Source organism: Phyllobates terribilis, unplaced genomic scaffold (genome assembly GCF_046119375.1).
Source record: "Phyllobates terribilis strain yellow unplaced genomic scaffold, ASM4611937v1 Scaffold_249__1_contigs__length_2872098, whole genome shotgun sequence".
NCBI lineage: Eukaryota > Metazoa > Chordata > Amphibia > Anura > Dendrobatidae > Phyllobates > Phyllobates terribilis.
Genome location: NW_027363009.1, coordinates 934,587 through 948,471, shown reverse-complemented (window position 1 = coordinate 948,471; position 13,885 = coordinate 934,587). Strand labels below are relative to the sequence as shown.

The 13,885-nt window shown below is 46.8% G+C and overlaps 8 non-coding genes and 1 pseudogene across 8 annotated transcripts; all 9 read left to right on the top strand.

Moving 5' to 3' along the window:
- Nucleotides 1-2,683: 2,683 nt before the first annotated feature.
- On the top strand, nucleotides 2,684-2,898 carry LOC141218374 (U2 spliceosomal RNA; annotated as a pseudogene).
- Nucleotides 2,899-4,018: 1,120 nt separating this feature from the next.
- On the top strand, nucleotides 4,019-4,209 carry LOC141218837 (U2 spliceosomal RNA). Its single transcript, XR_012287525.1, has one exon. It is a non-coding gene; the product is annotated as a U2 spliceosomal RNA (small nuclear RNA).
- A 1,121-nt stretch (nucleotides 4,210-5,330) lies between these two features.
- Nucleotides 5,331-5,521, top strand: LOC141218836 (U2 spliceosomal RNA). Its single transcript, XR_012287524.1, has one exon. It is a non-coding gene; the product is annotated as a U2 spliceosomal RNA (small nuclear RNA).
- Nucleotides 5,522-6,642: 1,121 nt separating this feature from the next.
- On the top strand, nucleotides 6,643-6,833 carry LOC141218835 (U2 spliceosomal RNA). Its single transcript, XR_012287523.1, has one exon. It is a non-coding gene; the product is annotated as a U2 spliceosomal RNA (small nuclear RNA).
- Nucleotides 6,834-7,954: 1,121 nt separating this feature from the next.
- Nucleotides 7,955-8,145, top strand: LOC141218833 (U2 spliceosomal RNA). Its single transcript, XR_012287521.1, has one exon. It is a non-coding gene; the product is annotated as a U2 spliceosomal RNA (small nuclear RNA).
- Nucleotides 8,146-9,264: 1,119 nt separating this feature from the next.
- Nucleotides 9,265-9,455, top strand: LOC141218832 (U2 spliceosomal RNA). The gene has a single exon (XR_012287520.1). It is a non-coding gene; the product is annotated as a U2 spliceosomal RNA (small nuclear RNA).
- A 1,120-nt stretch (nucleotides 9,456-10,575) lies between these two features.
- LOC141218831 (U2 spliceosomal RNA) lies at nucleotides 10,576-10,766 on the top strand. The gene has a single exon (XR_012287519.1). It is a non-coding gene; the product is annotated as a U2 spliceosomal RNA (small nuclear RNA).
- Nucleotides 10,767-11,886: 1,120 nt separating this feature from the next.
- Nucleotides 11,887-12,077, top strand: LOC141218830 (U2 spliceosomal RNA). The gene has a single exon (XR_012287518.1). It is a non-coding gene; the product is annotated as a U2 spliceosomal RNA (small nuclear RNA).
- A 1,120-nt stretch (nucleotides 12,078-13,197) lies between these two features.
- Nucleotides 13,198-13,388, top strand: LOC141218829 (U2 spliceosomal RNA). The gene has a single exon (XR_012287517.1). It is a non-coding gene; the product is annotated as a U2 spliceosomal RNA (small nuclear RNA).
- The last annotated feature ends 497 nt before the right edge of the window (nucleotides 13,389-13,885 follow it).

The following is a 13,885-nucleotide window of genomic DNA, read 5'->3' as shown; positions in this document are numbered from 1 at the left end:
TTCTTCACTGCGGCTGGGACGTGAGGGAGGAGCTGGAGGAGACCAAGAAGAGCCTGAAAAGGCACTTTGAGGAGGAGTCCAAGCGAATCGTCTTCCGTTCCAAAGTGGAGAATCTGGAGAAGGGTGAGAAATGTAACTCATTCTTTTTCAGGAAACTTCATGCCGGTCACACGCCCCTGAACGAGCTGCGAGACGAGAGCGGAAACATGCGACGTGGGAAGGAGGACGTGATGAGGGTCGTCAGAGACTTCTACAGCGAACTCTACTCCCACAAGACTACCAACCCCAACGCTGCTGATAAGTTCCTGTCAGGTATCACTAACCATCTTGATCCTGCAGGCACGGCAGCCTTGGACAAACCTCTGATGGTGGGCGAATTGCTCTCTGCCGCTAAATCCTTTAGGACCGGCAGGACCCCGGGCAGTGATGGTCTTCCAGCGGAGCTCTATGTAGCGCTGGGAGACCTCATCTGTCCGGACCTGTTGGACCTGTACGAGGAGATGGTGGTGGAGGGTAGAATGCCTCCATCTTTGAGGGAAGGAATGGTCACGATCCTGTACAAGCGGAAGGGAGAGAGGTGCGACCTGAGGAATTGGCGTCCCATCACTCTGCTCAACGTGGACTACAAGATCCTGGCCAAGACGATGGCGACACGACTTAAGACGGTCATCGGACGGATCATCCACCCGGACCAGACCTGCGGCATCCCTGGACATCGCATCGCAGACAGCCTCGCTCTCGTGCGGGACACGGTCGAGTACATCAAGGTCCGCCGCGCACACGCGGCCCTGGTCTCCTTGGATCAGGAGAAGGCCTTCGACCGGGTTTCCCACGAGTTCATGGGCCGAGCTCTGCACCGGTTAGGTTTGGGTAACATGTTTTGTTCGTATGTCCGTCTGATGTATTTTGATATCCACAGCTCGGTGTTGGTGAACGGCTGGAAGACTGACCCCTTCCCTGTCCTCTCTTGGGTCAGACAAGGCTGCCCTCTATCACCTCTTCTTTTTGTTTGTGTTATAGAACTCTTCGCAGAGGCTATCCGGCAGAATGGAGAGATCAGAGGGATCACCGCACCGGGTCCGGGACGACACGAGGTCAAGTGCTCGCTCTACATGGACGACGTCACCGTCTTCTGCGCTGATCGTGGTTCAGTCGACGCCCTCGTCCAGACGTGTGAGAGGTTCGGCCGGGCTTCAGGGGCCAAAGTCAACTGCAGGAAGTCGGAAGCCATGCTCTTCGGGGATTGGCAGCCGGCCTCCTCCGCCCCCTTCCCCTTCAACATTCAACCGGATTTCCTCAAGGTGCTGGGAGTCTGGTTCGGGAAGGAAGGAGCGGCCCTCAAGTCCTGGCAAGAACGCTTGGCCAAGGTGAAGCAACGGATCGGACTCTGGAGCCTCAGACACCTCACTTGTGAGGGTAAGGCACTCGTCCTGCGTAATGAGGTCCTGCCCGTCTTGCAGTACACGGCGCAGGCCTGGCCCCCACACGTCACTGTGTGCAGGGCCATTACCAGGACAGTGTTTCACTTTGTCTGGGGATCCAAGATGGACAGAGTCAGGCGGGCCGTCATGTACAAGGAGCCTCGCAAGGGTGGGAAGGGCGTTCCAGATATCCCCACCCTCCTGCGATCCTCTTTTGTGTGTGATTGTGTCCGCCGGACTTTGCAAGTCAAGAATGGCTCCGCGGGCAGGTCCATGTCTCGCTTCTTCCTGCTTCCTCTTTGGAGGCGACTCGGCTGGGACAAGTGGGACAGCTCCTTCCCCTACAACTGGACGACGCCATGGTTCTACGGAGACGTCGTTCGATTTGTGGGGGAACATCAACTGGAGGGACTCAAGCCCGACTTGTGGAAGCCCAAAACTATCCACAAGCTCATCAGAGCCAAGGATGACGTGGAGAATATCACAGGACTTCACCAGGACACGCTGGAGACTGTGTGGACAAATGTGTCGTCTGACAGGCTGACCAACGGGCACAAGGACTTGTCGTGGATGGCGATTCAGGGCGGACTGCCCGTCCGGTCATTCATGCATGCCCGGAACCTGTGCAAGACCCGGTACTGCCCAAGGTGCCCCTTCGTGGAGGAAACATCTTTGCACACTTTTTGGGACTGCGGATTTGCACAGCGCCTGTTGACTGCCCTTGAGGACGACCTGAGGAACTCTGTCCCCAGGGCGAGCCTATCGCACCATTCTGTGCTTTACGGACTCTTCCCTGGGGTTCATACCGTCGGAGCCATCCAGGAGGCTTGGCGCCTTATGAACTGCTTCAAGGATGCCGTTTGGGTCGCCAGGAACCGGCTCTTCTTGAGGAGGGAGAGGATGTCCATCCAGGACTGCCGCAGGCTGATCCACAGCCTGCTCAGAGACTATTACATCGTGGACGGTCCGGAGGACGAGGATGAGGACTAAACCCCTCCTCCCCCTCTCCCCTTATGTGTCTTGTCTTTCAATAAAGCTTCGGGCCTGTGATTTTCCCTTCCCCATCCCCTTTTTCCCAATCCCCATCCCCTATCACGGTTCGTCGTACTGTATTGATTGACATGCTTTTTCTTTCAGATTCAGTGTTTTGTGTAGCATAGGGGTGTGATGTGTCTAGTTAGTGCGTCGTATCCTCATGCTATGTAAATATGATGTAGAATTCTGTGTGTACTGGGCTGCGGCACTGTACACTGTCTGTTAACTTATTTTTTGTGCTAATAAAAGATATATTCAATCAAAAAAAAAAAAAAAAAAAAAAAAAAAATCTGTTCTTATCAGTTTAATATCTGATACGTCCCCTATCTGGGGACCATATATTAAATGGATTTTTAGAACAGGGAGATGGAAAAAGAGCTTGCTCTGTCCACTCCACGCATTGACCTGGTATTGCAGTATCTCCAGGACCGGTGCACCCCTTCTTTAATGCAGTTTCTAAAATCAGAAAGAATTGAATTCAATGCTTTTTGTTCATTTTGCTTGTTTGTCGGATTTTGGGATGGACTCTTTGGCTTTGCTTTTCTTCTCCTCATTGGATTTTTCATGTTAAAAGTTGCAGAAGCCAGATGACAAGCTCATTTTGGTTCAACTTCAGCAACTGTGCATTGCATTGCCATGTAATGTAATGTAATGCAATGCTATCTATCTAGCTCTCCCTCTATACTTCCTTTTGGATAAACAGACATATTAGGCAAGCATTTTGGAGCTTTCACCTAAATAACTACAGGTGGTGAGATAAGCTGCACAATATAATTGACCTTTCAGTATATTGTTGCACACACACCATCTATTTAGCAAATGCCCTTGTTATCAACAGCAGCCTTTTAAACTCACCTGAGCTAACAGGTATGTGAGCTGGTTACTCTGCTGCGCTTAAAATTTCTTTTTTGGTTTGCTACAATGCCTTTTCTGAAACGTTGTCTCCCTCTGCTGGAACACTGACTTCTTTCATTTAATGCCTGCAGACTATAAAAGAGAAACCAACCCAAAAAGTTTGGTTGATTAGTCTGTGGCATTCTTTTAAACTGTTGCTTATGGCGGTCTCTGTGAGCTTCTCAGTGACATTCAGCCATCCAGGTATCCCGCCTGCAGTAGACGGAATGTGGCAATGGAACGCTGGCTGCGCGTGTCATAATAGGCTCTGAGCCTTTATATACCTGCGCACAGCAGCAGCCACCTTCAGTCTGCTGCTGGACAGCCAGCAGCAGCAGCAGCAGGAGAGGTAATTAATCAGCAACCCTCCTGCTAAGGGTAGACAGCTGCTCGTTCCACCCCCCCCCCGCCTTAATTGGTTCTCCTCCCTTCCAACGGTGTTGAGGCGGGTGGGAACAGCCGGGGGTTGAGGGTACTGTGCTAAAAGAGGTGGAGTTATGCAGATCTAAAACGCGTGGATTGCAGCAGCAGCAAGCCGAAAAGTGCAGGCATGTGAGGGATCTAGAGGTTGACAGCATGTCTTCTTAACGGGAGTCCAGGTGGCCATCTCCACAAATGGACTTTTCAGAATCCTTGGGTGGCACCGTAGTCGGAAACCAATTCTGGTTATCGCTTCTCGGCCTTTTGGCTAAGATCAAGTGTAGTATCTGTTCTTATCAGTTTAATATCTGATACGTCCCCTATCTGGGGACCATATATTAAATGGATTTTTAGAACAGGGAGATGGAAAAAGAGCTTGCTCTGTCCACTCCACGCATTGACCTGGTATTGCAGTATCTCCAGGACCGGTGCACCCCTTCTTTAATGCAGTTTCTAAAATCAGAAAGAATTGAATTCAATGCTTTTTGTTCATTTTGCTTGTTTGTCGGATTTTGGGATGGACTCTTTGGCTTTGCTTTTCTTCTCCTCATTTGATTTTTCATGTTAAAAGTTGCAGAAGCCAGATGACAAGCTCATTTTGGTTCAACTTCAGCAACTGTGCATTGCATTGCCATGTAATGTAATGTAATGCAATGCTATCTATCTAGCTCTCCCTCTATACTTCCTTTTGGATAAACAGACATATTAGGCAAGCATTTTGGAGCTTTCACCTAAATAACTACAGGTGGTGAGATAAGCTGCACAATATAATTGACCTTTCAGTATATTGTTGCACACACACCATCTATTTAGCAAATGCCCTTGTTATCAACAGCAGCCTTTTAAACTCACCTGAGCTAACAGGTATGTGAGCTGGTTACTCTGCTGCGCTTAAAATTTCTTTTTTGGTTTGCTACAATGCCTTTTCTGAAACGTTGTCTCCCTCTGCTGGAACACTGACTTCTTTCATTTAATGCCTGCAGACTATAAAAGAGAAACCAACCCAAAAAGTTTGGTTGATTAGTCTGTGGCATTCTTTTAAACTGTTGCTTATGGCGGTCTCTGTGAGCTTCTCAGTGACATTCAGCCATCCAGGTATCCCGCCTGCAGTAGACGGAATGTGGCAATGGAACGCTGGCTGCGCGTGTCATAATAGGCTCTGAGCCTTTATATACCTGCGCACAGCAGCAGCCACCTTCAGTCTGCTGCTGGACAGCCAGCAGCAGCAGCAGCAGGAGAGGTAATTAATCAGCAACCCTCCTGCTAAGGGTAGACAGCTGCTCGTTCCACCCCCCCCCCCGCCTTAATTGGTTCTCCTCCCTTCCAACGGTGTTGAGGCGGGTGGGAACAGCCGGGGGTTGAGGGTACTGTGCTAAAAGAGGTGGAGTTATGCAGATCTAAAACGCGTGGATTGCAGCAGCAGCAAGCCGAAAAGTGCAGGCATGTGAGGGATCTAGAGGTTGACAGCATGTCTTCTTAACGGGAGTCCAGGTGGCCATCTCCACAAATGGACTTTTCAGAATCCTTGGGTGGCACCGTAGTCGGAAACCAATTCTGGTTATCGCTTCTCGGCCTTTTGGCTAAGATCAAGTGTAGTATCTGTTCTTATCAGTTTAATATCTGATACGTCCCCTATCTGGGGACCATATATTAAATGGATTTTTAGAACAGGGAGATGGAAAAAGAGCTTGCTCTGTCCACTCCACGCATTGACCTGGTATTGCAGTATCTCCAGGACCGGTGCACCCCTTCTTTAATGCAGTTTCTAAAATCAGAAAGAATTGAATTCAATGCTTTTTGTTCATTTTGCTTGTTTGTCGGATTTTGGGATGGACTCTTTGGCTTTGCTTTTCTTCTCCTCATTGGATTTTTCATGTTAAAAGTTGCAGAAGCCAGATGACAAGTTCATTTTGGTTCAACTTCAGCAACTGTGCATTGCATTGCCATGTAATGTAATGTAATGCAATGCTATCTATCTAGCTCTCCCTCTATACTTCCTTTTGGATAAACAGACATATTAGGCAAGCATTTTGGAGCTTTCACCTAAATAACTACAGGTGGTGAGATAAGCTGCACAATATAATTGACCTTTCAGTATATTGTTGCACACACACCATCTATTTAGCAAATGCCCTTGTTATCAACAGCAGCCTTTTAAACTCACCTGAGCTAACAGGTATGTGAGCTGGTTACTCTGCTGCGCTTAAAATTTCTTTTTTGGTTTGCTACAATGCCTTTTCTGAAACGTTGTCTCCCTCTGCTGGAACACTGACTTCTTTCATTTAATGCCTGCAGACTATAAAAGAGAAACCAACCCAAAAAGTTTGGTTGATTAGTCTGTGGCATTCTTTTAAACTGTTGCTTATGGCGGTCTCTGTGAGCTTCTCAGTGACATTCAGCCATCCAGGTATCCCGCCTGCAGTAGACGGAATGTGGCAATGGAACGCTGGCTGCGCGTGTCATAATAGGCTCTGAGCCTTTATATACCTGCGCACAGCAGCAGCCACCTTCAGTCTGCTGCTGGACAGCCAGCAGCAGCAGCAGCAGGAGAGGTAATTAATCAGCAACCCTCCTGCTAAGGGTAGACAGCTGCTCGTTCCACCCCCCCCCCCGCCTTAATTGGTTCTCCTCCCTTCCAACGGTGTTGAGGCGGGTGGGAACAGCCGGGGGTTGAGGGTACTGTGCTAAAAGAGGTGGAGTTATGCAGATCTAAAACGCGTGGATTGCAGCAGCAGCAAGCCGAAAAGTGCAGGCATGTGAGGGATCTAGAGGTTGACAGCATGTCTTCTTAACGGGAGTCCAGGTGGCCATCTCCACAAATGGACTTTTCAGAATCCTTGGGTGGCACCGTAGTCGGAAACCAATTCTGGTTATCGCTTCTCGGCCTTTTGGCTAAGATCAAGTGTAGTATCTGTTCTTATCAGTTTAATATCTGATACGTCCCCTATCTGGGGACCATATATTAAATGGATTTTTAGAACAGGGAGATGGAAAAAGAGCTTGCTCTGTCCACTCCACGCATTGACCTGGTATTGCAGTATCTCCAGGACCGGTGCACCCCTTCTTTAATGCAGTTTCTAAAATCAGAAAGAATTGAATTCAATGCTTTTTGTTCATTTTGCTTGTTTGTCGGATTTTGGGATGGACTCTTTGGCTTTGCTTTTCTTCTCCTCATTGGATTTTTCATGTTAAAAGTTGCAGAAGCCAGATGACAAGCTCATTTTGGTTCAACTTCAGCAACTGTGCATTGCATTGCCATGTAATGTAATGTAATGCAATGCTATCTATCTAGCTCTCCCTCTATACTTCCTTTTGGATAAACAGACATATTAGGCAAGCATTTTGGAGCTTTCACCTAAATAACTACAGGTGGTGAGATAAGCTGCACAATATAATTGACCTTTCAGTATATTGTTGCACACACACCATCTATTTAGCAAATGCCCTTGTTATCAACAGCAGCCTTTTAAACTCACCTGAGCTAACAGGTATGTGAGCTGGTTACTCTGCTGCGCTTAAAATTTCTTTTTTGGTTTGCTACAATGCCTTTTCTGAAACGTTGTCTCCCTCTGCTGGAACACTGACTTCTTTCATTTAATGCCTGCAGACTATAAAAGAGAAACCAACCCAAAAAGTTTGGTTGATTAGTCTGTGGCATTCTTTTAAACTGTTGCTTATGGCGGTCTCTGTGAGCTTCTCAGTGACATTCAGCCATCCAGGTATCCCGCCTGCAGTAGACGGAATGTGGCAATGGAAAGCTGGCTGCGCGTGTCATAATAGGCTCTGAGCCTTTATATACCTGCGCACAGCAGCAGCCACCTTCAGTCTGCTGCTGGACAGCCAGCAGCAGCAGCAGCAGGAGAGGTAATTAATCAGCAACCCTCCTGCTAAGGGTAGACAGCTGCTCGTTCCACCCCCCCCCCCGCCTTAATTGGTTCTCCTCCCTTCCAACGGTGTTGAGGCGGGTGGGAACAGCCGGGGGTTGAGGGTACTGTGCTAAAAGAGGTGGAGTTATGCAGATCTAAAACGCGTGGATTGCAGCAGCAGCAAGCCGAAAAGTGCAGGCATGTGAGGGATCTAGAGGTTGACAGCATGTCTTCTTAACGGGAGTCCAGGTGGCCATCTCCACAAATGGACTTTTCAGAATCCTTGGGTGGCACCGTAGTCGGAAACCAATTCTGGTTATCGCTTCTCGGCCTTTTGGCTAAGATCAAGTGTAGTATCTGTTCTTATCAGTTTAATATCTGATACGTCCCCTATCTGGGGACCATATATTAAATGGATTTTTAGAACAGGGAGATGGAAAAAGAGCTTGCTCTGTCCACTCCACGCATTGACCTGGTATTGCAGTATCTCCAGGACCGGTGCACCCCTTCTTTAATGCAGTTTCTAAAATCAGAAAGAATTGAATTCAATGCTTTTTGTTCATTTTGCTTGTTTGTCGGATTTTGGGATGGACTCTTTGGCTTTGCTTTTCTTCTCCTCATTGGATTTTTCATGTTAAAAGTTGCAGAAGCCAGATGACAAGCTCATTTTGGTTTAACTTCAGCAACTGTGCATTGCATTGCCATGTAATGTAATGTAATGCAATGCTATCTATCTAGCTCTCCCTCTATACTTCCTTTTGGATAAACAGACATATTAGGCAAGCATTTTGGAGCTTTCACCTAAATAACTACAGGTGGTGAGATAAGCTGCACAATATAATTGACCTTTCAGTATATTGTTGCACACACACCATCTATTTAGCAAATGCCCTTGTTATCAACAGCAGCCTTTTAAACTCACCTGAGCTAACAGGTATGTGAGCTGGTTACTCTGCTGCGCTTAAAATTTCTTTTTTGGTTTGCTACAATGCCTTTTCTGAAACGTTGTCTCCCTCTGCTGGAACACTGACTTCTTTCATTTAATGCCTGCAGACTATAAAAGAGAAACCAACCCAAAAAGTTTGGTTGATTAGTCTGTGGCATTCTTTTAAACTGTTACTTATGGCGGTCTCTGTGAGCTTCTCAGTGACATTCAGCCATCCAGGTATCCCGCCTGCAGTAGACGGAATGTGGCAATGGAACGCTGGCTGCGCGTGTCATAATAGGCTCTGAGCCTTTATATACCTGCGCACAGCAGCAGCCGCCTTCAGTCTGCTGCTGGACAGCCAGCAGCAGCAGCAGCAGGAGAGGTAATTAATCAGCAACCCTCCTGCTAAGGGTAGACAGCTGCTCGTTCCACCCCCCCCCGCCTTAATTGGTTCTCCTCCCTTCCAACGGTGTTGAGGCGGGTGGGAACAGCCGGGGGTTGAGGGTACTGTGCTAAAAGAGGTGGAGTTATGCAGATCTAAAACGCGTGGATTGCAGCAGCAGCAAGCCGAAAAGTGCAGGCATGTGAGGGATCTAGAGGTTGACAGCATGTCTTCTTAACGGGAGTCCAGGTGGCCATCTCCACAAATGGACTTTTCAGAATCCTTGGGTGGCACCGTAGTCGGAAACCAATTCTGGTTATCGCTTCTCGGCCTTTTGGCTAAGATCAAGTGTAGTATCTGTTCTTATCAGTTTAATATCTGATACGTCCCCTATCTGGGGACCATATATTAAATGGATTTTTAGAACAGGGAGATGGAAAAAGAGCTTGCTCTGTCCACTCCACGCATTGACCTGGTATTGCAGTATCTCCAGGACCGGTGCACCCCTTCTTTAATGCAGTTTCTAAAATCAGAAAGAATTGAATTCAATGCTTTTTGTTCATTTTGCTTGTTTGTCGGATTTTGGGATGGACTCTTTGGCTTTGCTTTTCTTCTCCTCATTGGATTTTTCATGTTAAAAGTTGCAGAAGCCAGATGACAAGCTCATTTTGGTTCAACTTCAGCAACTGTGCATTGCATTGCCATGTAATGTAATGTAATGCAATGCTATCTATCTAGCTCTCCCTCTATACTTCCTTTTGGATAAACAGACATATTAGGCAAGCATTTTGGAGCTTTCACCTAAATAACTACAGGTGGTGAGATAAGCTGCACAATATAATTGACCTTTCAGTATATTGTTGCACACACACCATCTATTTAGCAAATGCCCTTGTTATCAACAGCAGCCTTTTAAACTTACCTGAGCTAACAGGTATGTGAGCTGGTTACTCTGCTGCGCTTAAAATTTCTTTTTTGGTTTGCTACAATGCCTTTTCTGAAACGTTGTCTCCCTCTGCTGGAACACTGACTTCTTTCATTTAATGCCTGCAGACTATAAAAGAGAAACCAACCCAAAAAGTTTGGTTGATTAGTCTGTGGCATTCTTTTAAACTGTTGCTTATGGCGGTCTCTGTGAGCTTCTCAGTGACATTCAGCCATCCAGGTATCCCGCCTGCAGTAGACGGAATGTGGCAATGGAACGCTGGCTGCGCGTGTCATAATAGGCTCTGAGCCTTTATATACCTGCGCACAGCAGCAGCCACCTTCAGTCTGCTGCTGGACAGCCAGCAGCAGCAGCAGCAGGAGAGGTAATTAATCAGCAACCCTCCTGCTAAGGGTAGACAGCTGCTCGTTCCACCCCCCCCCCGCCTTAATTGGTTCTCCTCCCTTCCAACGGTGTTGAGGCGGGTGGGAACAGCCGGGGGTTGAGGGTACTGTGCTAAAAGAGGTGGAGTTATGCAGATCTAAAACGCGTGGATTGCAGCAGCAGCAAGCCGAAAAGTGCAGGCATGTGAGGGATCTAGAGGTTGACAGCATGTCTTCTTAACGGGAGTCCAGGTGGCCATCTCCACAAATGGACTTTTCAGAATCCTTGGGTGGCACCGTAGTCAGAAACCAATTCTGGTTATCGCTTCTCGGCCTTTTGGCTAAGATCAAGTGTAGTATCTGTTCTTATCAGTTTAATATCTGATACGTCCCCTATCTGGGGACCATATATTAAATGGATTTTTAGAACAGGGAGATGGAAAAAGAGCTTGCTCTGTCCACTCCACGCATTGACCTGGTATTGCAGTATCTCCAGGACCGGTGCACCCCTTCTTTAATGCAGTTTCTAAAATCAGAAAGAATTGAATTCAATGCTTTTTGTTCATTTTGCTTGTTTGTCGGATTTTGGGATGGACTCTTTGGCTTTGCTTTTCTTCTCCTCATTGGATTTTTCATGTTAAAAGTTGCAGAAGCGAGATGACAAGCTCATTTTGGTTCAACTTCAGCAACTGTGCATTGCATTGCCATGTAATGTAATGTAATGCAATGCTATCTATCTAGCTCTCCCTCTATACTTCCTTTTGGATAAACAGACATATTAGGCAAGCATTTTGGAGCTTTCACCTAAATAACTACAGGTGGTGAGATAAGCTGCACAATATAATTGACCTTTCAGTATATTGTTGCACACACACCATCTATTTAGCAAATGCCCTTGTTATCAACAGCAGCCTTTTAAACTCACCTGAGCTAACAGGTATGTGAGCTGGTTACTCTGCTGCGCTTAAAATTTCTTTTTTGGTTTGCTACAATGCCTTTTCTGAAACGTTGTCTCCCTCTGCTAGAACACTGACTTCTTTCATTTAATGCCTGCAGACTATAAAAGAGAAACCAACCCAAAAAGTTTGGTTGATTAGTCTGTGGCATTCTTTTAAACTGTTGCTTATGGCGGTCTCTGTGAGCTTCTCAGTGACATTCAGCCATCCAGGTATCCCGCCTGCAGTAGACGGAATGTGGCAATGGAACGCTGGCTGCGCGTGTCATAATAGGCTCTGAGCCTTTATATACCTGCGCACAGCAGCAGCCACCTTCAGTCTGCTGCTGGACAGCCAGCAGCAGCAGCAGCAGGAGAGGTAATTAATCAGCAACCCTCCTGCTAAGGGTAGACAGCTGCTCGTTCCACCCCCCCCCCGCCTTAATTGGTTCTCCTCCCTTCCAACGGTGTTGAGGCGGGTGGGAACAGCCGGGGGTTGAGGGTACTGTGCTAAAAGAGGTGGAGTTATGCAGATCTAAAACGCGTGGATTGCAGCAGCAGCAAGCCGAAAAGTGCAGGCATGTGAGGGATCTAGAGGTTGACAGCATGTCTTCTTAACGGGAGTCCAGGTGGCCATCTCCACAAATGGACTTTTCAGAATCCTTGGGTGGCACCGTAGTCGGAAACCAATTCTGGTTATCGCTTCTCGGCCTTTTGGCTAAGATCAAGTGTAGTATCTGTTCTTATCAGTTTAATATCTGATACGTCCCCTATCTGGGGACCATATATTAAATGGATTTTTAGAACAGGGAGATGGAAAAAGAGCTTGCTCTGTCCACTCCACGCATTGACCTGGTATTGCAGTATCTCCAGGACCGGTGCACCCCTTCTTTAATGCAGTTTCTAAAATCAGAAAGAATTGAATTCAATGCTTTTTGTTCATTTTGCTTGTTTGTCGGATTTTGGGATGGACTCTTTGGCTTTGCTTTTCTTCTCCTCATTGGATTTTTCATGTTAAAAGTTGCAGAAGCCAGATGACAAGTTCATTTTGGTTCAACTTCAGCAACTGTGCATTGCATTGCCATGTAATGTAATGTAATGCAATGCTATCTATCTAGCTCTCCCTCTATACTTCCTTTTGGATAATCAGACATATTAGGCAAGCATTTTGGAGCTTTCACCTAAATAACTACAGGTGGTGAGATAAGCTGCACAATATAATTGACCTTTCAGTATATTGTTGCACACACACCATCTATTTAGCAAATGCCCTTGTTATCAACAGCAGCCTTTTAAACTCACCTGAGCTAACAGGTATGTGAGCTGGTTACTCTGCTGCGCTTAAAATTTCTTTTTTGGTTTGCTACAATGCCTTTTCTGAAACGTTGTCTCCCTCTGCTGGAACACTGACTTCTTTCATTTAATGCCTGCAGACTATAAAAGAGAAACCAACCCAAAAAGTTTGGTTGATTAGTCTGTGGCATTCTTTTAAACTGTTGCTTATGGCGGTCTCTGTGAGCTTCTCAGTGACATTCAGCCATCCAGGTATCCCGCCTGCAGTAGACGGAATGTGGCAATGGAACGCTGGCTGCGCGTGTCATAATAGGCTCTGAGCCTTTATATACCTGCGCACAGCAGCAGCCACCTTCAGTCTGCTGCTGGACAGCCAGCAGCAGCAGCAGCAGGAGAGGTAATTAATCAGCAACCCTCCTGCTAAGGGTAGACAGCTGCTCGTTCCACCCCCCCCCCGCCTTAATTGGTTCTCCTCCCTTCCAACGGTGTTGAGGCGGGTGGGAACAGCCGGGGGTTGAGGGTACTGTGCTAAAAGAGGTGGAGTTATGCAGATCTAAAACGCGTGGATTGCAGCAGCAGCAAGCCGAAAAGTGCAGGCATGTGAGGGATCTAGAGGTTGACAGCATGTCTTCTTAACGGGAGTCCAGGTGGCCATCTCCACAAATGGACTTTTCAGAATCCTTGGGTGGCACCGTAGTCGGAAACGAATTCTGGTTATCGCTTCTCGGCCTTTTGGCTAAGATCAAGTGTAGTATCTGTTCTTATCAGTTTAATATCTGATACGTCCCCTATCTGGGGACCATATATTAAATGGATTTTTAGAACAGGGAGATGGAAAAAGAGCTTGCTCTGTCCACTCCACGCATTGACCTGGTATTGCAGTATCTCCAGGACCGGTGCACCCCTTCTTTAATGCAGTTTCTAAAATCAGAAAGAATTGAATTCAATACTTTTTGTTCATTTTGCTTGTTTGTCGGATTTTGGGATGGACTCTTTGGCTTTGCTTTTCTTCTCCTCATTGGATTTTTCATGTTAAAAGTTGCAGAAGCCAGATGACAAGCTCATTTTGGTTCAACTTCAGCAACTGTGCATTGCATTGCCATGTAATGTAATGTAATGCAATGCTATCTATCTAGCTCTCCCTCTATACTTCCTTTTGGATAAACAGACATATTAGGCAAGCATTTTGGAGCTTTCACCTAAATAACTACAGGTGGTGAGATAAGCTGCACAATATAATTGACCTTTCAGTATATTGTTGCACACACACCATCTATTTAGCAAATGCCCTTGTTATCAACAGCAGCCTTTTAAACTCACCTGAGCTAACAGGTATGTGAGCTGGTTACTCTGCTGCGCCTAAAATTTCTTTTTTGGTTTGCTACAATGCCTTTTCTGAAACGT